The 26,351-nt window shown below is 43.8% G+C and overlaps 1 long non-coding RNA gene across 1 annotated transcript; it reads right to left on the bottom strand.

Moving 5' to 3' along the window:
* Nucleotides 1-26,351, bottom strand: LOC137862553 (uncharacterized). The gene is made up of 4 exons (XR_011100399.1): nucleotides 26,089-26,351; nucleotides 4,441-4,580; nucleotides 3,010-3,331; nucleotides 1-895 (listed from the first exon to the last, which is right to left on the bottom strand). It is a non-coding gene; the product is annotated as an uncharacterized lncRNA (long non-coding RNA).

Genomic DNA, 26,351 nt, shown 5'->3' with positions numbered 1-26,351 from the left:
GATGTGGTGCTGGCTTTGTGGAGAGGTTCCTCTCCGCATCCCTCCTCCCCCTGGGTGGATACCTTCAGAGCTGCTCCTTTTATATGCTCACAGCAGTCTCTGTGCATGTATTTTTTTTTTTTTTTTAACTTCTCCTCTTTTATTGTGCCGTAAAAGGCACTGAGCGACAATGAGGTTGTCTTTTACTGGCACAGTACGGGGCTGCAGATCCCTGTGTTGGACCAGCCGTGGCCCTTCTGGTGTCTGCTGGGTGGTGGCACAAATGCTCCAGCAGAGCTGGGATGTCTTCGGTGAAGGACTGCCACTCCTGCCCATTAAATCCAGGTGCAGATAACGGCACAGCTCCTCTGCTGGGCTTCCAGACAAGTGCCACCCCTGTGCCCAAGGTAAGATGGAAAGCCCAGCGCACAGACAGACAGCAGACTCCCATGGGAATCAAGGGACTGCTGCAGCCCCAGCACAAGACTCCTATCCCGTAACCCCACGCTCAGCACATCCCCAGGCAGCTGACACCAAACCAGCAGATGAAGGTGGCTCTGAGCTGGCTGCCTCTTCCACCAGCCACCGAGCCTCACCCTGCCGCTTCCTCAGCAGATGCCTCTTCACGAACAGGATAAATTAATCAGCCATAAAGTGTTCCCATGCTAATAGCACCCCTGTGCGACTCAATTCAACGTAATACTGCCCTCTTGTGCCTCCTCACTTGAGGGGCCTTTGCCGTTAGATGATTGCTTCGTTTTTAATTGGAGGGATGGGCGATCTACAAAACCAGTTGTTGGTAAAGCGATGCTGATGGTTTTTTATCCCAAGACATCAAACAGTTCCTGTTTCTTGTCATTCTCAATGCATGAGTGGGCTGCGTGGTCCAGATACCCATCCACTCAGGGTAGGGAAACTGAAAAGACAGGTAGGGAAAACAAAAAATAATCACAACTCAAGGTAAAGGAACAATGGAAAATAGAACAAATAGAGAACTGCACTATTTTGAAAACACTTGACTCACACAGGCTATGTTAGACCTTTTGAAAGCACTGGGTAAGGCAGGAAACAGCATTTAATTAATGTGCTTTTAAAATTTATTTCTTTAGAGTCACATACCGAGCAGAAAAAAAACATCAATCCATCACAATTAACATTTTACCTAGAAATAACTACAACCAGCACAGTAATCATGGGCAATATCATGTCTGGGCTAGAGGCTTTTTCTCCATGCTGCCTGCAGTAGATGTGGATGGTGGGCACCGAAGCATTTCTGCTGGGGATAAAGATCGTGGTAAGCCTGCTGTACCCTGGGGAAGTCATCCTGTCCCTGAAGCCAGGACTCCACTGCTTTGCCCACTTGAAGGATGCTGACCGAGGTCATCCTGGCCCTTGGTCCCCTGGATGTGGAGGCGGTGTGCCCCCCCCCAACCCACTGCCCTCCTTCCCAGGCCCCTCAGAAAAGCCACAATCGATGTAAAAGCAAGCAAGCCTGCAGAGAGAGGCTGTGTAAGTGCAAAGGCACAGGAGCAAGCTCAGTCTGAGCTCCGGGCTGCAGTATCTCTCGCTCCTGAGATTTGTTTGCAAGGAAGCAGCCTGTGCTTTTATGACACCATCCAAATGGCTGCAAACATCACCTCCTTCTTCTGTGGAAGACACATATTTCAGGTCTGATTTCATTTCACTGTTTATCCAAACTGCCTTGGACAGCAGAGAGGGGCACGCAGTGCATGCAATGCAGTAACCATAGCGTTGGAGCAGAAAGTCATGGGGAGATCACTGGAGGAGGAAGGAATAAAGGAAGAGAGCTCAGAGAATAAAGGAAAATCGGTAATGGCACAAGGGAAAAGGTGCTTTCCTGGCACAAAGCTGAGTTTGTCTTGGGTGTTGCTATTTAGCAAATTACTTGCATAAGCAGAAAAGAAAAAAAAAAAAAAAAAACATGGAAAAAAAATACAATAGGTGCCAAGATACAGCCATGGGCATCCTGCACCATGTTCTGAATGGTTTTAGAACAGCCTGTCCTCGCCCAGGTACAAAGCTAGCTGCATCTGTGGCCGTGTTTTCATGCTGTCACCTCTAATGTGCTTAAGTACGTGCTTACCACCCGTGCTGAACAAGGCTACCTATGTGGACCTGTGCAAATGTTTTCTTTCATACAATCCTTTGTCCCTGAGTCCTTTGAAGAAGCCTCCAGGGAACAAACATTCATTCAGAAGGGGAAAGGACTATAAGAGCACTTCAATCAACGGCCTATGAAATATGTAATCACTGAAGGTACACCAGCTTACGCTGGCTGAAACAGGGTGAAGTTCATTTGCTCCGGTACAAAGCTGTAGGAAAATACCAACACCTTTCCAGAGGATTCAAAAGCCAGGTTTCTGTATCCCTCTTGATATGGGAGCAGAGCTGCCAGGGGTGCTCAGGCACCCATCCAGCCCTGGTGGTTCATTGCTGCTGCCTGCAAAACTGCCTCACGGCTTGGCAGCCAGCAAGAAGAGGACAGCTTCTTCCCTGGCATTGCCCAAATTAAATATTGAAGATGTTTACGTTCGGGAAAGATGTGGCTGAGGATTTGGGAAGCTCTTCAGACATTATTAAAATGCACTAAGTGGTTTGCTGGCAATTACCTAGTGTTGTCACCGGCTGAGGCTGGATGTGGCATGTCAGAAACTCCTGAATGCATTTTTCTAAATAAAACCTAGATAAGAGAAGATGAGAAGTTTTTTGACCAGGAAACTTGACATTTCAGTGTTGACATCTCCAACTAAGTATTCGTAATAAAACTTCCCAGGAAAGACAGACAAATTATGTTGTGAAGCTTTTACCGGGCAGAGTTTAAGGTGTCCTTGTGCGAACTGATTTAAAACTTCTGCATTCTTCTTTTTGCACCAGCCAGAAGTAGATATTCCTTCCAAAGTTACCAGAACTCTTATTACATCAGGGAGATTGATTTTTTTTTTTTTTTTTTGATAAACCAGTTACAGCAAAATACAACGTTGGATGAGAATACAGCAGAGAATGGCCTACCTGGCTAAGATTTAGTCCCAATAAAAGTGATGACATTCTGGAGAGCTGTTGAAGCCCTGACTAATATTGTATTTTCTTTTCCAGTTGAGGGTGTCTCGATGTCACAATGCCTGCTGTGGGGGTTTGTGGATCCTCAGCTGCTAGAAAGGGTTTTTCAGCAGCAATGTCCTGGAACATTTCCACTTAACTCCTGCTGTCTCCAGCTAGCGATAACTCTAAGAGCGTGCTTCAGATCCTGAACTTACTGCCATAAGAGTAGCATTCATCAGCTCAGGTCTTGAGCCAGTAATGTATTTTTCCTGGGGCTACACCTTAAGGCAATCTAGAAATGGAAGACAGTGAGGATACCGACTTATTAAGTATGGTATTTTTTTTTTTTTTTACTACATTGAGGTTAAAAAAAAAAAAAAAAGTAAAAAAGTCCACTGGAAATCTAACTTCTGCTCAATTGTCTACACCAAGTGCTTATATTTTTTGCAAGTGTACACTAGATCGCAGCCAATGGGGGGACTGCTAGAGAACACTGAGAAGCCAGACAAAAGAGCAAAAATTATTATTATTGGCCAGAATTAATTTTGGCAGGAAATGAGAAACGTGTTAGTAACTGTCCTGGGCTGGACCCACTTCTGACTGAGCATTGCAAATAGGTAGTTTTAATACAGAGACTGATTCACTCATAAAGGTACTTTATGATGTGCTTGCCTCTGGCAGCAGGGGACAGGATTCACTGACCCCAGAGGGCCCTTGCCAGTGCAATGCTCAAACTTTTGGCACTGGTAAAGTTTCCATGTTGGGCTCTCGGTGAAGAAATACACATTAATCATCAGTCCTTTAAAAGGATCCTGCGCTGCCCCATCTGCCCCATCATTTGAGGTCCCAGCCCTATCATCAGAGCAGGATTGGGTTTGTGCTCATGAGCCCACAAAGGTTTCCCTTATTAAATATCTCGGAGGAGAGCATGGACATGGGAGCCCTGCGGCTGCACAGGAGCTGGGGCGGGTCTGAGATGGGGCTGCAGCCCCAGGGATCACAATGGACCAGGGGTTGTCCACCAAGTGGCTCTGGAAGCTGCGACATCCAGCAACGTGCATCAACCCACAGAGGATGCATCGCCTCTTTCCCTTGGCATGGAAAGAGAAATAAAAACAAAGTCACCCCAATGATATGGCGTGAAGGTCTTTCTAAATTGAATTGCTCTTCTCTGGAAGAAAGTAAAATATATATATATATATTTATACAGAGAAAGGAGGTAATTTCCTACAGCTAGGCTTTGCCAAGCACTGTGAGGAATAACTAGCAAGAGAAATCCATCTGTAAAGCCACGATGGCTAAGAAGAAAGATTTCTACACATGCTAACTCCACCGTGGCTGCATTTATAGGAATTTGAAGTGTTACTGTGTGACAACAGAAACAGCTATATGTTGGCAGACCTTTTTTTAATGTGTTAAAGGGTCATTAATCATTTCCTAGTGCTCCAACAGTCAAATGTACTTGATATCTTCATTTACTTAGAGTGTTCATACCAGCTTCTCAGCTATCTTCATTTCCTTGGAAACAGCTGTTTTGCCTGCTAAGGAAAACAAAGTAATATTTAAAAAAAAAAAAAAAAAAAGGAAATGGGAAGAGGGGAAGAGAAAGTAGAAATACAATAAAGACAAGTACAAAAACTTGAAGGTTCTCAGTAAATACAGACCTCTATTACTTACATGCAATCAATAAGGTCACTTGTGTACTAACTCATAACAAAGTACAGTTGACAATGTGTTATTTTTCTGCTGGAGAATATAATGTGAGGCTGAGCATGCTAATGACTTTTGGAAACGGGCAATGACAAAGATTGATTAATATCAGTTGACAGCCTGCTCCACAGCTCCGAAGCAGGAATAGCAATGATTGATTTGCCAAAATGTGGGGCACAGGCTTTAGATTATAGAAAGGCTACATCTGAGCTCTATCTGGTTTCAAAATATATTTTAAGGGCCAAATGTTTGACAGTAGTTAAATGCTTAAAGGAAAAAGCACAAGTGTAGCAATATTTTCAAAAGGCAGCTTATTCTAACAGTGTTTTTTTCATTGTCTAAGTATCTTTACAAGCCTGAACCAGTAGAATGTTAAGTTCAGGAGCAGAAAGCCTACAAAAGACACTGAAACAAAAGAAAACAATGAAGGGTATAGCTGACATAACTGACTTAAAAAAAAAATAAAAAAATCAGAGAGACATCATCACCAGCTTAATGCTGCAGGTTTCAATGATAAAAATCTCACCTAGCAAAGAGTCACTTTCTGAGAGAATGAGGAACAAGATGAACTACCCCCAGTAGGCTGTAGGGCTGCTTAATCACCAAGCTGAAAAAGCAATGCAAAATAAATACCACACCCCAGGCCAACAGGGATCCCCACGTTTTTAGGCAACTGTATGTGTGACAGAACGTGCTCCCCCAGGAACAGCAGATGAGGAGATGCAATCCCATCCTCACCTTGTGGAGGGTGAGGGGTGGGAAGTCTTGTTGAAAACCTGACGCATCCTTTGCATTTCCTCTTACATTAATGAGTTCAGCTTTTTACTAAGCACAGCACAGCCTGAGCGCCCTGAACCTTAGAAAAGCCAGACCAATAAGCTAATATCTATACTCATGCACCATTTATAATGATTTTGTCTAACGCAGCATGCAAAAAGCAGGAGAGAAGGATGGAGAATTTCATGACAGATGTCCACCAAAGTGCTAGTCTTCATTAGGGATGTGGTCATGTGTGAAGCGCTGAGTTAGCTGACATGATGCTGGCTGTTTTCCCTAGACCAGGCCAACTTGCAGCCAGCACCATATCAGCTGATTGCAATTAAACCCTGCCACTAATTAAAGCAGAGCCTCTAAAGCCGTTCCCTCTCCTAGCACTCCCCTCTGGCTGTTGCAGCCACTGCCTTTGCAATGTAACACACCATCTCGGTGGTATCTCACAAAGTGACAGACTGTGATCTGTGTGGTGCACACCTCATTAGGAAGAGAAGGCATTAAGACAAACAACAACAAAATTGCATTTTCACTGAGCACAGAATCTGCAAAGAAGTGGACAAGTGTTTGACTAGGGGAGCTTGGGGGTTTTCTGGGCTTCGTTCCAAAGTGCATTTTTAAATACGAAGGGCATTGTGTTATTTTTCATAGAAAGTCTTATGGAGAATTCAGCAAGCTCTCAAGGAATTGAGGTTGGAAGTTTCCCTTCCCATTCAGTCATATCAGAGAGGCTCTGAGTTTGGGGATTTATGACTCTTTTGAACTGCATGACATTTACCTTGATGCTTCCAAAAAGAAAAGAGACCCTTTTCTTTGAGGCCAGCTTATTTATAAATCAGTAGTATCTACAACTGGAAGACTTTCCTTAATAAAATAAAGTGTTTATGGTGTGCAAAGATAAGCCAGCCTTTTAGGAGAACCAGCCACCCTTAATTAGTAAAGAAATCTCCATTCTGAGCAAGATGTCCCTTAAATAGGGCTCCACTGATCACACACTAAAGAGAATTGATGTGCCTGTTCCCAGGAGCAGGTTCCTGACATAAATGACCCATTTGCAGAAGTAGCTGTGCAAGAAATGAGGATTGGCACCAACTGGCTGCAGCACAACAAGATTTTTACTGCTTGGTTGATACTCATCTCACCTTCCTTTGCTCCCCTCAAAGTCAGGTATAGAAGGTCTAAGTAAGCCTGCAGAAAGCTCCTGCCACCTGTGGATAAAGGCAGGTGTCCTCAAAGGGGCTTTGTTTCTCTGACCCTAGGAGAAACACCTCATTTAATCATGCTGGTAGACAGCTCTGCATTTACAACAGGAGGAGTTTGAGTAAACCTATACAAAGAGCTCAACTTGCAGCATTCGTGCCAAAAATCAGTCCTTTTATAATGGAGAACCTGTAAACACAGCTACCAGTTAAAAGGCTGGGAGTCAAATGCTCAAATGAGACCCGTCAGAAGACAAGGGGAACAACCCACAGAGGACACAGCAGGAGGGTTTTTTTTTTTTTTCTCTCCTGGAGCCCACCCTGAGGTCCCCTTGGCCCCAGTGCAATCGCTTGCAGGTGCATTTGCAATACAGAGCTTTCCCTTGTGCGCACCAGCAGTTGGCTCTGGTATTACCCCACCTGTATGGAAATGTATGTGCTGACGTTTTCTGTCCTTCTTGGTTTTTAATCTCTCTCCACAAGATCAAGCCTTGGTGATTGAGCGGACAGCTTGATGGGCAGATACTGAGACAGGAACCACTGATGCTGCTTGCACTACTGACAAGAGTAATTAGCCAAAATTCAGACCTTTGGAAGTTGTTTTATTTAAGGGGAAGTTGATGGGTCAGCTAACTCTGCTGCAGCAATGACTGCAAGAAGCCCAGCTTGCTTAGAAAAAACAAACATCATATCACTAAAAAGTAACCCCTGCTCTTGGCTCCAAAGCTCTTTCTGAATTCCCCTCAACACACATCATTTCCAGGTGCTCTGTCTCCCTTATGCAAATCCCCTCATATCCCACTTTTCAAAAGAGCATCCACCTAAGCCCTGGGCTTTCCAAATCCCAAACGAGACACATTTTGCCTTTTTTTCAGGGGTGGGCAATGCAGGTGGTCACTGTCTCTTACAGCTGTCACTGGAAAGGTGGTAGTTAAATCCATTAGTCTTAATAGGATTCAGCTCAAATAAAAATAAAATCATACAGTGCATTATTGAAAAAAAGAGCCTTAACCATAGGAATGTTTAGCACTGAAATCATGCTTTCAGGACTTTGTGAGCTATCCCTCAAGTGAAAATTCACTCAGAAATCAATAGAATTGATTTTGTCTGTGCTGGACACTTTTCATGTGTCTGCATTGTGGATGCTAATTGACAGGTCAAAATCTGTACAGGGAGTTTGTGGGAAAACATCTTAAAAGTTTATATTTAAGAGACAAAAATAAATGATTATAGATGTCACTCTAGTGTTTAGTACCAGAAACAATCACAAACAGTTTTTAATATTTGAGTTCAGAATGAAAAACTACAGCATAAAGACCACTTACTCCCCACTGCCATAAAGCTACTCAGGGCTCAGATTCCTTACCCTGAATTAAATAGATGGGAAAGGTCAGGAAGAACATCAATTACCTTGTTTTTCTAAACCAGATACAAGTTTTAAGACTTTAGGAGAAGAACTTTTGCTTTCATTTGCACATCCCCATGGGAGAAATGTTAGTATGCGGCTGCTAGAAGTGGTGACTAAATCAAAATGTTTGTTATCTTTACCATTAGTATCTAAACAGTCCACAGCAGAAAGGAATGAGGTTTTTTGATGCCTAATCAAAAAGTTTGTTAGCTTCTACAAAATGTACACAAGAACAGTTTGTATGGTAGAACCCATTTAAGATCTCAGATGGGAGTGACATTGTGGCTTGCTTTCATGCACAGAAGGGCATAAAGTTCCTGTTAATGGAGAAGTAAGAACAATTATCTCTGAAGTGAGTGAATCAAGTTTGAAATACCTCTGAACTACACAAAAACGATGTTTTAGAGCCTTGTCCTCGTAAGACATTAGTGATCTGAGACTCTGGCTTTCAAGATAAAAGCAAATAGCTGACCTTTGTCAGCCTCTGCTGATAGCATCACATGTGAGTGATTTAACTGTAAGATTAACCAACGTAATGAAGTGTTTTAACTATCATGTAAGAGAGACTTACTGTGATGTATGGTATGCTTTGCAAGCACTTATGTGAATAATGTCAGCCAGTTTGTCTAAGTAACCACTGAGCTGTCCTCCCATATTGACTGAGAGAAGCCCGGTAAGCTCCTGAGAACAGGAAAAATGTGACTGTAACGCCAAGGGGCTGAGGTGTGCCACTGCACAGAGATGAGAGGAGAAGACCTGCAGGGAACCTCAGTGTCTTCAGGCTGAACAAAGTGGATTTTTAATTTACTTTGTGGTCAAGACAATTAACCTGATTCTTAAAATCAAAATACCAGGCTTAATCCTAGGGGAATGATGAAAAGAGCACAAAAAAATGTATGTAACACTGAAGCAGAAGTCAAACATGGTAGATATCACCAGAAGAAGCTGCGTGGTAAGAGGAAACAGCTGATGGGATGATGCTACAAACAGATCAGCCTTTTATTAAAACCAGCATCCCTCTCTAGCCCTGCTGTACACCTTCTAGGTCAACACGCTGAGAAGGCGTGAAGTGTCACCACACAGAAACTTGTGGTGTTTGCTGAATGATATGCACCAAAGTTTGGAAGGTGCCCAAGTGCTCCTGGAGGGACTCCTCCAGGAGCGAGCTGGTCCCGCTGTGTGGGGGTGCAGAGCTCCAACGGTGAGAGAAGTTATCCTGAGAAATGAGTAAAGACGACAGCTCCTTTTTAAAAATAAACATCTTTCTGTAGAGCAGCTTGGCGTGCAGGCTCACATATTTGTGTGTATAAATAGCCACTGCCTAAGCTTGTTTTGGGCTCTGCTGCCTCACATACATTTTTATGAAGCGGTTCTCAAGCTGGGAGGGTATGGGGGGTGAGGAGAGAGGGAGGGCATTTCCTGGGAACTGCTAGAAGCACAGTTGATATACACCCAAAGAAAGCTCAGGAGGCAAGGTGGGGACCAGCATAGTGCTAGGGCTGGAAATGTCTGGCTGAGAGGAGGAGGAAGGAGGGGACAGACTGGGCAGAGACTATGGCTGTTGGGAGACCTTCAGCCCTGCTGCCCCATTTCCCAGCACCCAGGATCCTACTGACAAAGGCTGATCTTTTCTTCCTCCTCTCCTACACCCTCATTTTACTTCACACCTCCTTTCTATCTGTATTTGGGTGCCAGGGACTCTTCCAAGCTTCCCAGCATCATCCCATCCAGGTGCATTCAAGCAGTACACACACACACACCGATAAACACCCCTAAATCAGAGAGCAGGGGAGGGGAGGCAAAGCAAAGATCTTTCAAGGAACACTAACAGGGGCCACCAAACCAGGGGTGGCTGCAGTGAGTCACGGTGCCTGGAGCAGGAGGGATGCCACAAAATGGGTGCAGGATGTCTCAGGTGGGGAGGTTCTTACCATTCATCTTCAACCTAGTGGTGTTTGGGATTCTTGAGCTTTTCAGTTGAGCTGATTATAAAACCAACCAGCTGACCATCAAACTCCCCTTAATTTCAAAAAAGTAAAGAAAATTACCTGTTTATAGGGTGCCAGAGAAAGCTTTAAATTTTGACATAGGAGTCCAAAGACTCAGAAAATACACTCTAAAGATACTCAAAGCTGGCTGAGTTTTATATCACATAGTCAAATCTTTTCATGGTTTCTGGTGACTGTGCTTGTGATTTTTGCAACCTAGGACTGGGGTTTTATTTTTTCTCACTTCCTAGCCTCAGGGAATCACTTAAAGAAACACTGTGATGACATTTCTATAATGGGGGACAATCCAGGGCTGGTCAGGCTAAGCAGCTGTGCCTCCCTGCTCCCCTGCTATCTTCCACCTGGCTGAGTAATTACCATCCTGCATTGCCTCTTGCTCAGAGGATGACGTTATTCCCCCACTGGATAACAAGGTAAAATCAACTTTCCTCACAAATCCCATTACCTCCTGTGATATCCTCTCAGAATGCAAATCAACAAGTTCAGCAGAACAGAGCCCAGCAGCAACCCACAGCCTCCGTTCCAATTGCCTCCTGGCTGCAGGATGAGACAATTTGGATTACCAGGAATCGCCTGGGCAGAGCAGAGGAGCAGGGACTCCGACTCTTGTGAGCCCTCGTTCCTCAGATCAAACAGGTTTGATGGGCAGTTAATTAAAAGATAAACTAGAGGCCGTAAAACGCCAGACTAACCTTTGAAGTATACAACTCAAGTTACAATTAAAGAGTGACTGTAGTTGTCAGATTTTCAGACTTCATGGGCAATACGCTCCATCATTATGGATAAATTGACTGGTGAGATCAGTGGCCGCTTCGCTTTTCAATGCTGCTGTAAGGCAAGCTGGTTCAAGTAGTACCTGCCCAAGAGCTCATATGTAGTGTTGAGGTCTCTTGTTCCCCCAAATCCAAGGATATTCACAGATGAAACCGCAGCTGCTCTTTTCTTCTTCCAGGACTCCTGTTCCCAGAAGAAGCCATCCTCTCTCTTAGCATAAACTTACTTCTTTGATGGGCTGCTCATTCCCCCATGCCCCAGGGAAGAGCAGCCAAGGAGAAAAGCTCATTTAAAAGATGTATGTCTGAACACTGGGCGTGCTGTTAGGAACGTGCTGTGAAAAGTGACAAAGAAAGTAACTTCAATATTATCTGCACCGAGCTCTCTTTTTCCCAGCACAGTGATGTAACTATTCCCTCGCTGTGAAATGCTGGCTGAGACAAGGTACTAGCAGTTTTTAAAGACTGATATTGAGATTAGCTTCTGCTTCTCCTCCTGCATCTCACACCCCGATTGTTGGTACTCGCTGCTTTCTCTCAGGAAAACCCCAATGCCTTCTCCCAGCTACACAACAGGACAGATGACTCTTGCACATTAACACCCAGCTAAAATATGTTTTTCTTAAAGGGAGACACTGGCTGCACAGGGAGAGGTAGCATCTCTTATGAGAACAGCTGAGACAGTAGGAAAAAGGAGATCGACACTTGGATTAAAAAGCCCCTGCGATCTGCTTCAGCAAAGAGGTCTTATCCAAAATAGCACAGTTTGCAAAGTGTTTCAAACACTTTGTCCCCATGCCACCCAGCCCCACATGCAGGGTCCTCACTCCAGCATTTTGCTGCTCGCCTCAATTGCATTTTTCACATATCTGGTGCTTAGCTGTACTTTTCTCCAGTGCATCCTCTCACTCCATGCCTATGTGTATTTACAGCCTGCTCAGAGAATGATTTACATTAAAACCCCAGTGTTAACACTGTGAAGCCTATTGCATGGAAAAGTCCAGAGCCATAAAGCATTTACAACATAGCAAAAATGGTTTCCTAAATCTCTGGCTTGCCTCAAGATATGGAAGAGACTATTTTTTCACTTAGTCCTCTGGATCTGTTTTTTGCTCCTTTTCTCTGGCTGAGTAGCTCCACTGTAATCTTGGAGGAATGAATCATTATCCTGCCTTGATAAGAAGGGCAGAACCACTCCCCTCAGCATGTAAAATTGAAGTCCTATTTGATACAGGAGCTGTGATACTCTTTATACATTTCTTTCAGTAATGACATGTTTTAAAAATATTAAAGGAGCTAAAGATGTTAAAAGTGTCTGGATGATGGCAAGCTTTTTGATAAGTTAATTTTGTATTCAGAACCAATAAAGCACTGGTCAAAGAGACACAGGGTTTGGATTTACCCTGGATAATTCCTTTGCCATGAGACATTTCAAATCAATTAATTCTGACCGTGCTTAGTCATTGGGATGTCAGTGCTAACACACTGCATTAATTGAAGCATCAGAGAAAAGTATTTTGACTTTAACTTAACAAAAGATGCACAACCTTAGCCATAAGCAACAGGCAACGCATTCATGATGCAGAAGTGAATGCAAGGGCTCAATCTGAAAAACATTGTTAGCTAACGAGAGGCTGTGAGTCGATACAGTCATGGGGGAAAATAGGCCAGTGACTTGTGGGGAGGGGAGAGAAAGAGAAAGGGGGGGGGGGGGGAAGGTGCCTGCAGAGCTGGGTTTTGTGCCAGGGCACCTGGCTGCTGCTGGGCTTGGTGTGCCCCAGCCCTGCTGGGGTGCTGGCAGCATGAGCCCCTCTGAAGGTGGGATTTCCCTTTGACAGTACCCAGCTACAAAGGAAAATATTTTGCGTTTAGAGGAGAAATGGATTAGAGGCACTATCTGGACCAGCATGGTAGAAGATGTATGTATTTCGAGCAGACAATCAATTCAGAACAAGTCTTAATGAAGGGTGGGAGGTTTACCTGAAGTTTGTCTCCATTCCATTTGTGTCATCTGAGGTACTGGGAGCTATTTAAAAAGCAAGTAATCTTCTCCCTGTTGAAGGACGTACATGCAGCCTTGCAAAGCTCCTTTATCTCCCTATTGCTATTGCCACACAGAACTTAATTACATTAAAACTGCTCAAAAAGTTGCCAACAAATTGTCTGCCCTGGTTACAGCAATATTAGTGCATTTGATCCCCTTGAAAACCTCAGCCTTTCTTCTCATTGAAAGGACTTGAGCACGTACCTGCTGGGCGAGAAACAAATCAGGCAGACTGAATTTTTAGGCCTTTGAGAAAAATCTTCCAAATGTTCCTTCCCCTGAAAATTTCCCTTGAGTTCTGCAAAGAATTTCCCTTGCGATCATGCTGCACACAAACCTGGCACAGCAGGGGTGATCCTTACAATTAAAGAGCACGGGGCACGGTGTCGTGGTGCTATTAGCATTTCCTTCCCAGCCAAAGCCTACACCAGCTACAAATGTAAAATTGCTCTTTCCCCACTTCATAGCACTTACTCTGGGCCACGTTTGGCCCAGATGATGAAGAAGGCAGCACAAGAGCTGCAAAAGAACATGAAAACAGCATCAGGAACTCCCCTTAACACTCAGCGCGTTATTCACAGGAGAGAGTTTATGGATTGAGTTAAAGACGACTATTTTTAAAAGCATCCTAGTATCAAAAAGAAACTCATTTATTTTTAACTTTTTGAGGAGGATGAAAGGTGATCAGATCCAAATAGCAACCATGAAGTCTGAGCCTGAAAGCCCTGGGGCCTGTTGGTACTGCAATCGTTTGCAGAGCTGCAAGTAATCAATCGCTCTCTCCCGGTGTTTACTCAAGGGGAGTTGATTGATTACTCACTGCTAACATGATTGCCAAAGCTGATAACACTTTTCCATGGACAATTCTCCAAAGATCCCAGTGTCTGAGGCTAACAAGTGCTCTACTGATGGGAGGCCATGGAAGCAGGGCAGCAATTTTGGGGTTGTTTAGGTTAACGTTATAGCTGCGGTGTTCGAGTGGTCTGAGACTCTTGAAATGCTCAATGCCTTTGCATGGTGTAAGGCAACATTGAGGTCTCGTGGCCGACACCACACCTGTGGCAGAGAGAAACAGATCGCCCCTTCCTTACATGTGGCATTTTTAGGGGCATCCTGCCCATATGTTTTGCAGAGGGACAGAGGGTTTGCTGTCTTATCCTCATCCTACCCAAGGGAGCAGGAGACAACTCCCCCTTCCCTCTTTAAATCCTCACATCCAAAGCACTCCTTGGTAAATCGTTTATAGTGCAAATTTTACTGGTCCTAACCTAGGACCTCTGTATTCTTAATTATCTATTACCTCCCTTCATTATCTTATTTGCATGTGAAAGAATACATCTCTTCCATTAATCTCTCCTGTAAAATCTATACTTATTTACAAATGGAGAGAGACAAGTTCTCCTCCAGGCCATATGACGGATGGTATGAACTGACATCCTTTGTGACTGTTTCAAGCCTCAGACAGGATGACGCAGAGGCTTTGACTGCAGCTCCCTCCCCAGTTAGAGATGCTTGCAGGCAGAGGTGAAGCCCAGGGGTTACAGCATATTTATTGGCGAATAGATAGAACATTGTTCCCCTAATGCTGTTGTCAGGAAGTGGGGATCAACAAAAGCATCTTCCCCTCCCCTCTCCCAATCAAAGGCACCAGATAATTAAGTGAACTCATGCCATTTTCATGTTTAATACTGCCTGTAATCTGAAACCCTGGCAAACAAGTAGAATAACCCAGAGTCTTTCTGGCAAGTGGCACAGACAAGACAATTGAACTACTCCCAAGTGCCACAAGCTTTCTACAAGAGCCTTTTACAGGACACTATTAATTGAGGGTGCGGAGGGAAGTGTTGGCAGATACTGATGATCAGAAAGTGCTACAGGCTTGATTTATATGGATTCTTCTGCCACTTTGAGACCAATTCCAATTTTAAAATTAAATATCTGTTTCTCTCTGTTGTCCTTTTCAGTACTTTATGCAGCAAAAACAATGCCAACGGAACCAGGGAGTTACTAAAAGGGGATGTTCATTAAATGTGCACCAACAGGCAGAGCACAACATGAACTGTTCCTCCAACCAGATTCCCATATCATTCATAACAAAGAAAATTCAGTATCTGCTTTCCAAAAATATTCTGAGAAAATCTATATTACTGTAATCTGACTGCATTTCTTAAGGAATGAGCCCAAACACCTTGAAAAAGCTCAAGGGATCCAGAAGGGGTGGATGAGCTCCCATCATTTCCCACAGGCTTCCTGCAAAGCTTGGTCCTCAGATATTGCATTATGCTGAGATTATCTAGCATTAAGAATCCAGGTCCTTCTTACCACGTGCCTTTTTTCCTTGCATATTTAGAAGAAGGTTTTTAAGCAGTAACAGTCTCATTATAAGTGTGAACAAAAATAATTGCACCCTTTATACATTACAGCATCTGAAACAGATTAAAAACTTCTGCTATCTTATAGCTGCAATGGAAGGCAATACATTAAGAAAGGTGATGGGAGGCTGTGAATGGGTACAAACAAGCACCTCCAACTTTTCCCAAACAGCTGGACATCACCAGTTCTTTGTTTCATTTTTTTTTTTTTTTTTTTTTTAAATTTGACCTTTCTTTGTCCTGCTCTCCCAAGAAATGGCCACATTGACTCCAAGTGACATTTCAATCACCTAGGTAGGTCTCCAGCACAATACATTATTAAAATAAATAAACTAAACAAAAGTCAACAACAACAAAAACACTAAATCAGAGAATGCCCTAAAACTTTAGATGCAGCACTGATGCCATTGATCAGGAAAACAAAATCCATGCTACAGACAGACACATTGACTGGGGTTGTCTTGCTGAAAGATGAATGGGGAAGAAAAAGAGAAAGAGGTTTTCAAAGACAAAAAAAAAAGGAAAACAACAACAACAAAAACAAACAGGAAATTCAACAAGAGTTCAGGTGAGACACTTCAATTTCTGTTAAAAACAAACAAACAAACAAAAAAACATAATAAAACACACACACAAAAAACACCACTACCTATTTCTCTTGCCCAACTGACACCATGTTCCATTTCAGTATTTCCATACATAATACTACAGATGATGAAAACGTGCATACATCATGCCAAAGCATCACTGTATGAACATGTTTACTATTCAGCAACACACTGATGGGGCAGATCTCTTGCAGCTATTCTCCTTCTGATGATACAACTGAAAACTCCAGAGTGAATGGAAATATGCTGCAGTTCATATCGAGGAGAATAGCAATTTCCACCATTGTTTTTGCTATTCTGAATATTCATTAAGCTTTGCTTAATCATCTGCCTGTCTGTTTAGCAGCAACATTCTCAATAACTATTTAATTTAATGATCAATTTTTAAAAAAAAAAACGAACACTTTAATTACACATAGTTGCTGGAGGCCCTGCCAACAATCAGCTGAGTTTTAAAGCAGCAGAAGAAAGAGCACTGGATGCAAGAGGAGCCTTGGCAATTTCTGTCACTGCGAGGATCACTCCAAAACCAGCATGACGCAGAATAGTCAGAAAGGGATGGATGTCACTACATTCAACTCTAGCACAGTTTTTAGCACACCACAGAAAGGCTCTGCAGACTGCAGCATGAGATAAGATATGCAAAACTCTGGAAGAAAATGGCAATCCTGACATTCTTATTTGCCTGTATTAGTTTCTCAGGTACTGAGAACAGCATCCCTCAACCTCCTGACCTCCTGTATGCCATCCTTGGATTTGAGCTGCATGGCCACGTAGTTTTGCAACCCACCAGGTCCCCAGCTGTGGGGAGACATCAGTGAGCATCTCACGGGGTCTTCCAGCTCCTTGGCTGATGGGAGCAAAGCACCCCCTTCCTTCTGCCTCCCTCAGGAGCAAGGCAGAGGTGGGCTTGTGCCAAACATGCAGCTGTGACAGAGCTGCCCCAGAAAAGCAACCCCACATCACCATCTCCCAGGTGGTAGAGCCCCCTAGCAATGCCCAGCCAAGCAGAGCCCTCTGAGGCAGCAGCAATGCCCCAGGGCAATGGCAAGTCCTACTGCTCACTGCAATTCCTGCAGCCCAGCATCACAGAGATGTGCCAGCTACGTTGTCAAAGCCACATGAATCCAGGGCACCAATCCTAACATCCTCTATAGGAGCAGCTTTCATGCTCAGGATCTATTCCAATTCCATCTACATTTCAGTTGAAATATCTCTGATTTCAATGGAGACCATCCTGATAAATGCCAACGTATACAGACACAGAAGCAAATCTTCCCTGCAATCACCCAGGGCATCCAAAACCAAGAGGCATCTTGGCAGGATACACGAACAGCCTGATTGTGTCCATTTTCAGGGAGGAATACATATGTATAGCACTGCGATCCAGCTCAGCCTCTATGGGATTCGGCTCTGCTTGATGAGCAATCAGCCTGCTGCGGGAACAAACACATGATGACTGCTTTCAGCTGCTAATGCCACTGCTTTTTCTGGAGCAATAGAGAGACCTAAACTGCAAATTCGCATCTGGCCTTGTTGGAAATTAGCTGGGAATAGAAAGGGTTTGCAATTAGCTCTTGGAAGGATCCACACTAATTCACAAGCACAGGACAGGACACCAGGGCCCGCAGTGACATTTCGGGGGGACCTGGTGGTGTGCCTGTAATAGGGTGCTTGGTGTATTTATTTTAGGGAAAGGCTATCTTCTTCTGTTTGGCTTCAGATGCAAGGCTATGAAAGGACTCAGGAACAGAGATATCCCAAACATATGCTGATATTCATTTTCACAGCAAAATGTGATTTGGTTGCATTTTCCCACTGTGTGCACTCACTTGCCATAAATGTCACCAGGATCAAGATTTGCCATGGTTATTTTTCTTTTCTATTTTCAATGAGAATTGTCATTTATATTTGAACACTTGTTTGATTCTTGAAATTTTATAAATTCTTATTTTGCTAAAACACCTGAACATGTTTAAAAATTTTAAGTTTTCATAAAGAAAAATAATTTATTAGAACTTCTTAAGGAGATCTTTACTTTTAACTGTTAAAACCACAATGAATTAGTTTCTACCCAGTTTATCTACACATCTTTCCTGGGCAGGAAATACTAATCCGACTCCTGAAAAGATGAGGCAAATTTTAGTGGTGGTCAGGTGAGAATAAAAGTATATCTCCCTACTTTTCAAGCAAGTAAATCTTTTCCTCCTCTCCTCACCTTTACATTTACATGTGTTGTTAGGAACATAATCATGACTTGCTGCACATAAATACAAGCTGCAAATCACTGTCCTGGGAGGAAACCACAAGCCTGGAGCCACCCTGCCTTCTGCTCTTCCCTGGGGTCAGGTCCCACCACACACTGCTCCTGCCTCCAGGCTGCTCTCGGTGTCACACCTCGGCTCCTAAAAACTGCTGTGGGTGATGGCCCCAATCCATCCCCTGCTGGAAAACCTTTTCTGACAGCATCATTGGAGAGTCTGGGAAAGGGATGGGGGCAGAAAAGAAATCCCCTCTCATTCATATTTCTACTAAGTATTTTGGAACCCTTTGCTGACTCATTTTGCAGTTTTGCTTGCAGCAAATTCAAAATTAAGTTACTAGAGAATAATGACCATTAAGTGACTGAGATTGCTTTATTTCTCTGAGCCCTAGCAACAGAGATTTCGCTCGCCTGTTGCCATAACAACTACGGCATGCACATCAAGGTCACTAAGCCCACTTTGCTTCTTGCCTGTAGCTATGTCTCTGATGGCTTATATGCCTCATTTTTATTGTAGATCCGTATGCAACGAGTAGGAAGAAAGGGTACATTTCATCTTATGAGTAAACACGCATACGATGAGCTTTTCTCAAGGTAAGAGAAAATGGACAAAAGATGACACTTATGGGAAATGTTCACTTCATTCTTAATGGAACAGCAAATCGTGAATATGTAATGCATATGTGAGGTCCAAAACAACTAATACACAGGGCTTAAGCTCTCTTTTACAAAGATGAAGAAAAATTCCTTGAGCAGTATGTTCATAGGGTTGAAGTGCCTTGGCTTAAAAGGGGATCTACCAGCCTGCCCCAGGTCCTTAGCATGGGGACATCAAGGGCCCTGAAGAGCCACCTCAGCTATTGAAGAAGTCTGACCTCTGTGCTAAAATATACGTATATACTGAAGTACAGCTTCGATGGAAATGCCCCATTTATTCTACTGCTGCTCACTGAGACACATTGCTTGCACTAGGCTGGAATGAGAAAGCAGGGAGAGGGCCACCGAGCTGGCTGGCTGATGAACTACAAAGCCCCAGGTCAGGCAGGAAATCACTCACAACACCATTTTCCTTAGTTATTCCTTTCACAGATTTTAACGGATGCAATTTTTACTCCAGAATATTTACACCACTCACATCATTTTCATTGTACAGAAAGGTTATAAAACATCTTTTTAATACAAGCGAACTGCATTCATTTGTCTCATAAGTCAACTAGAGGCATTTTCAAAGGAAATTCTAAGCTCCTACATTACCAGAGCATTTTTTTTCTGCCCTGTGGAAGGAGAGAAAAGAATTATTGTCTCTGAACAATATAAATGACTTTGCCACCTCTTCTTATAGCTAGTTGATTAGAGCAGCCAGGGAATGAAAGATTTTGCTGTTTATCTGTCAGCTTTACACCAAAAACTGCAGCAAAAAAAAAAAAAAAAAAAAAAAAAGATGAAATGTCCAGAATTGCAGAAGGATTTATGAGGCACTAAATACTTCTGTGAATCAGGGCTGAAATGTGATTTTATATATACATGTGTAGTAGCTGGCGATAGGACAAGATAGATAGACAGATAAATGTATGCAGGCAGATAGGTGGATAGACAGGCAGACTGGAGCTGGACCACAAAATGTCAAATTTCTATTTTGATTTATTTACAGCAGAGATTCTGGCCCAGCTCGCCTGGCATCATTGAACATCTTGCCAGATAAGGCGGATCAGTCATCTCATACTCTGGGTGGGAAACAGAAGAATAAGAATTTCTGAAGATCATGAGCCCAGCAGGCCAAGACAAAGATCTTACCATGTCTGGGGATGCCCAAGAACCTGGCTGAGCAGCAACAAGTAGTTTTGGTGTTTATAGCAAGAAATAGCTGCAAAAGAATTGGCTGTCTTTGTTGGTATTCTACACTGGCTGATATTCTTTATAAAAGTTAAAAGGCAAAGGTATTCTTGGTAACAACTGCTACCACAAGTAAGTTCAAAGCACTCCGGGAAATAAGGCTTCCTAACAAGTTAAATGCAGCTGCTGAATTTAGAGCTTTTGGGTATAATCCCATGGTTTACGATGGGACACACTGCGCTCTTCAAGAGAGGGTTTGTGACAGCAGTCGTGCCCCAGCAGGGCACATCCCAGCCCCACAGGGCCAGGGGGCTGGGGACATGGAGGAACTGGTGCCAGCTCCTTCCTGGGGCCCAGGGGGAGCACAGTGTGCTGGGGTCACAAAGGCACCTGTGTAGAGCTTGATGGAGCCCCAGGGAGGTGGTAGGCAAAGGCTAGGGCAAGGGCAGAGTCTGTCCTGCCGAGGATATACAGGGCTGCAGAGAAATTGGTTTCCAGAGATTATTTATTCATTTGACCCAAGTTTCTTCTTTTCTTATGTTGTCTGATTTAGTGGATGTTCTAGACAACCAACTCCAGGCCAGTTTAATAATTCAAAGTCCGTTTGATGTCCCCATTGTTCTCTATTTACAGGAAAGTCCTTGGCATATCCACCCCAGAGCCCTGGCGGACTCCAGGTCCCATCAGACACACAAAAAAATTAAATAGCTGAAAGAGGCACAAAGGCTCAGTGCAAGTCTGAACTGAAATCATGGGAGCTTGCCCAGCTTGTGTTTGGTGAGATGCAGCCCGTAAAGCTCCAGCTGACTACAGGTATTAAAGACGTGGTGTTTAATGCTTTTTGGCAGAAAATAAGCTGAGATGTATCTCGGGGAAACAGTACATTCAATTGCTGCAGATTCAGTTGCTTTCCACAAAGCATCTCCTGTTATTGCTTTAATAACCAAAAAGGAAATCCTGTTAATCATAAGTTGCGAGGTTGTATGAGTTGACAGCTGTGATATCCCAGCTGTTGATAGCTCTGCACGGGCACAGTGAGATAGCAGATAATGCACGTCGTGATCTTCAACAGGGAATTGAGTTGGTTGCCTTATTCTCATCTCACACACACACACAAACACACACCCCCAAGAATGTCACACATCTTTCTTCTCCTGGTTATTACACACGTATCACTCCTACAGGCAGATGCCAACATACGATTAAGGACATACAGGTGTCGAGCATGGATTACCATTTCTTAGTTTAACAAAGGGCTATACCAAAAGAAAATGAAGCAAACAACAAGTCAACCAGAAAGAATATAAAACAAATAACTGAATTAAATCCATCTCTACTGGGGTGAACTCAACCTGATTTTTGCCATTGGGACACACAAAAAAACAGCACCAGCAACCTCAGTTGGCCTGCAACTTCAGTAACCTTTTCTTTTAGACAGTTTTTTAAAGCACAAAGTCCACACGTCAATGAAAGCAACAGTATGGCAAAATTAGTCTGGTTTTGAGACCTGTTTGTAGGAAAAAAACCTTCCTGAAATGGTGGCTAATAAAAAGCTTTTACATCCAAGTGCACATCCATTACTGCACATGAAAGTAAAAAGTCATCTTGTGCAAACTGACCAAAGCCTGACAAATATTTTAAACCCTTTATGGTTTTAAATGACACCCAGCCATCTTATATTTTCACATCAGTTATTGCTGCTGACACACACAATTTGTTAGCACACTCCGGGTCACGAGTCAACAGAGCACCACTGAATTACAGCGGCTGGATGGGTTCTTCTCCTCCTTGGTTATACATTCCGTGCAGCTTTTATGCTGCAGGACAGAGAGGACATAGCCTACAGCTCCTATAGGAGCTATACAAACAGAGGTGACAGCTGCCCAGGAGGGTGGTGGCTAATGAACATGGTTGGGGACCCATCCTTCTTTCTTTGAGCCCTGGAACGTCTCCCAAAGGCTCCCACAGAGAAAGGCTTTCTATCTTTGCAGAGACCTCAGGGCAGTGCTTTGCATCCTCACCCAAATGAGGGAGAGCAAGCCCCCGCCACAAGACAGCTCAGCACCCGGGGTGTCAAGGTGCGTCCTTGGTCCTCTGAGCCCCGGTGGCTCTGTGCTGCCCAAATTGAGGAGGAGTCCCCCAGGAGAAAAGGCTTCATTTTAATTATCTCTGATTCAGCCTTGCAGAAGTTTTGCAGCCCCAAACTTTACATAATACTTCAAGATTAACTGTGTAATAAGAAGAGACTTGACCTGGAAAAAGTTCCAGATTAGGCAAAATTTATCTTCCCCCCCTCCCCATCTTGAGCAAATGTAGTAAAGATAGGGTATTATAGGTACAGTTCTGCCCAGAAGCAGTAGCTATTAGTCACCTCATTATCGTTAGTCATCTAGAATAGCAATTTTTTAAAGACCTCTAATAGCTCCATCTGGTTGTTACACCACAGCCTTAAAGGGGGACTCAGTGCAATAAAACAGGCTCCCATGCTGCAGGGAACCCAAGAGAAAAGTCAGGGTGAAATAACAGGAAGGAGTCAGCAGCTAAATGGCCATCTAGGCTGCCCACCCCCATTTTCCCTTCTGTAATTAGGGAGAAAATATATCAGCCCCTTTTGTTAAGATCTGGGTAGTTAAAAGGTCTGCTTTCCCCTTGGGGTGATGGCCTGTGGTCCCCTTCCTCCCATGGGCACAGCCTGCGGTAGGGTTTCTACTCCACCCAAGGGCTATGTGGATCCAGACTTTCCCCAGTACACAATTTCCTGCAAGGAGGAAGGAAAGAAAGCAGGTTCAGAAATTTTGCTCTCCCTCCCTTCCTTAAATCAGTTTTTTTTTTTTTTTTGATTAACTGAAAGAAAAAACAAGTCTCCAGAATCTCATCAATTATCTGAATAGGATGGAAAGCAGTGACATCAGCTGCTAATGAAGTAAATCCAAATTAAGCCACTGCTTTTTTTAATATATATTTTAATTTTATTATTATTATTATTTTACACAAAAGGGAGACCATCTGGCGTTCACCACTGAGACCATTCAAGCTTCCAATTAATCTCTGCAGAGCGGCATGCCTCCTGCTTGTTCTGTGAGTGACCATTTCTGCAGCCCCGACCATTGGTATAGAAAATAGCTTGTTGAATGAGCCGCTACAGAAATCTTCTTGTCACAAAGAACTCGTTAGGTCAGCAATAAAGTGATTTATCAAAGGCTTGGATTTCAGCCACCAGCTTCACTTGTACAACAGACTCTGTTGCAGTGCTTCAAGCGAAGGCTTACAAATTACCATCATAATCCCGTAAGTATGCCTCATCTACACCAGCTAGTTCCTGACCAGCGATGTGAAGACCAAGAAATACAATCCTTTTTGACCTCTATTATATGCTGTCAGCCATCCAGATGTGATGCAGAGTTGAGCAGATATTAATACTTCTGAATGGCGAGGAAAGAGCTTATAGTCTGGAAGAGATGCTGGAAGCAAGATCGCTTTGTGTAATCTTAATTTTTCCTGAGCCAGTCACCACGAGCTTCCTTTGCCAGATCACACCAGCCCTTCTGCAAGGAGCCCTTGGCAGGGAGGGATGGTCTATCAGCCTGTGTCAGCCACACAGCAGCTGACCTCATATAATCCAACTGTGCTGGATGGTATTTTCAGTTCCCTCAAGTTGCAATCTGCCTTTCCTGAGACATCAGCTGTGTTTCTGCACTAATCCTGTTCTCCCTGATGTCTGAGGTGGGAAAGCAGAGGGAATAAGGTAGGGAAGGAGGGGAGGATTCCCTTAGAAAGTCAAAAAAAAATAAGCTTCCATAATCTGGAACACAGGATCAAGTTCATCAACTTTTTCAGCCCATCACACGCGCAAGTGGTATTTTTCCTTGCAAAACAGACTTCATCTTCTTACCTAAGTCACTTTTCAGCAAGAAGAAAGCCCACAGCTAAGCACAGCTTCAGTAACAAGCCAAGGTGACTCAAATACAAGCCCACACATACATACTGTATTTACATTTCCATCCTCTGCTCTGCCTCTGATCCTTGCCCACCATCAGCTGGGTCCTGCTGTTTCCTCACCACCTTTCTCTCGCCTCTACCAGTCGCTGCCACTGGCATTTTTCCCCTTCTGCCACCGTGCTCCTTCCCCTCAGGACATGAACTCGGTTACATCAGCACTGAACTTTCAAACCCGTAATGTTCGAGTGGATTCAAAATTAGTCAAAACAAGCTCATCCATCAATGGCTTTTCATGTCAAGAGCTCTTAGGGCAGGGCGGGGGTGGCAAGCGGGGCCGCAGTGCACATCCAGGGAACAATGAAAATGTTGTCAAAGAGCAATTAAGTGTGCTCTTGTGACAGGTTGGCACCGCAGCTTTTCGAGGTGAGAGAAGTCATGAAACATTTACGGTTCACCCAGCACCACCAGCAGCAATTGCCTTTTGCATACAGCCTGCATCTCAATCAGAAGGCCCAAACCTGTCTGGTACCAAATGATATTTGTGTTTTTTAAATAACATTGATCGCCTTTGATTATGAGTTTTCAATTTGCTGAGTCAAATGTCATATTCTCTATTGCTGCACAGCCCTCTTCTTTGCACTGTGAGCATTAATTAGACAGATTGAATTTGTTATCATGTATCTGAGCTACCAAGCATAAACATAAATAAAACAACTTCTCTCTTTGCTAATATTAGTCTAAAATCATTTGTGGTTACCCAAACATTCAAAAGAAATATGATAATGACACTATCTTGAAGAGTTTAATCAGAGTCAAAACCCCTTTCTAGGCAGAGGAATATGCGCTCCCTTCATATTCATGGCTGTTAATGTTATTTCCATGCACAGCGAATGCGGCACTTTAACACGAGAATCCAGCTGGATTCAACTACTGCAATCCTACCTAGCAAGAAAGTCAGGGGCTGAATCCTAAGAAGCGACGAATCAAAAGAAAGCAGCTGAAGAGGCTGCTCAGCAAGCAGCACATATTCCCACTAAGACCTGAGCACACCAGGTAAGATTTCCAGAAGGTGAAGGCTAGAGCTGTAAGCCAGGTATAAAAATGGAAAGAAAAAGCAGCATAAAGAATTGGGTATCTGAAGACTATAGAGTGAGCTGAGGCTCCCTGCATGGCTGAAGGGCTGAGTATGCTATTGACTGAGCTGGCTGAGGGTTTTGGACAATATGGGAAATCAAAGAGATGTCAGGGAGCTGGAGAACCGGCATAGTTCTGCATCCCCTCCTTTCCAAATGAGGGGAGCGAAGCAAAAATTCAATAGAGAAATGCCCATGCCTTAAGTGCTGGGAAAAATGCTTTTGTGTGAAGCGTTGTGGACAAAACACACTGAATGAAAGGCTGAGAGCCAGCGTCTGAATGCAGTGCCTACCTGTGTGGGAACAGCTCCGTTACTCTCCTGAATAGGGCACTCACACACCGAGGGGACACCAGCTGTGTCCTTCGCCACCCTCCACAGCTGCAGACGGAGGGCAGGTACGCAGCAGCTGATCTTTTGTGTCTAACAGCACAAGGCAGACTAAGCAAAAGGCATTCTCCTCCACCAGTGGAAGTTGGTACCAAAGTCCAGGCTTGCTAGGTGCTCGATTTGGTCCATAGCCAGCCCATGAGATACCAATGAGTTCATCAACACTCAATATGCCCAAGTGCTCAGAGAAGAAAGTTTCATTTCAGTGTCTTTTCAGGGCAGGAGGAAAGGGAACATAGTTCTGGTCTCACTGTGCCACGGTACAAGAGTTACGCAATGCCAGAAACAAACCTCTCTGGCAGAGATAGGGCTGGAAGCCACGGCTCCATGCTCGACAGCCTAAGCACAAGTGGCGCTGAGCCCTAGCCCTGAGCATCCATCACCACACAGAGCTGGGATGGGCCATTACACTTTGCCCTCTGCCCAGCCTCCTCTCCAACAATTCTACAACTACTGATCAAGTCTGCACTGTTCAGCCACAGTTCATAAGTCCTTCCAACAGCTCGCTAAAAGAAATTTCAACTTGTTTTATGAACCCACCTCCTATACATTTACATACCAGCAAACTAAAAGTGACACAAAATTAAAAACACTTTACCTTTATCTACAATTATCCCATTATAGAAGCAGGTGAGTGCTGCAGAGGCAGTCATCACATTTTTACAGCATAACCACTTTAGATAAATGTTGCAGGGAGGCAGGTTTCCCCTCTGTGGGGAGATAAAGTGGGTCCTTTTAGAGCTTTGGCTAGTTTGTGACAGGAGGTCAAATGGAGATGTGAGAAGGCTGAAGTCAGTGTTTCCAGGTGACCTGCATTTTGCCTTCAGGAAGTTTCTCTTTTCCCTTATCATTGCTGCCTTT

The sequence above is a fragment of the Anas acuta genome, chromosome 11 (assembly GCF_963932015.1).
Source record: "Anas acuta chromosome 11, bAnaAcu1.1, whole genome shotgun sequence".
In the NCBI taxonomy this organism is placed as follows: domain Eukaryota; kingdom Metazoa; phylum Chordata; class Aves; order Anseriformes; family Anatidae; genus Anas; species Anas acuta.
This window is presented reverse-complemented; position numbering and strand designations above follow the sequence as displayed.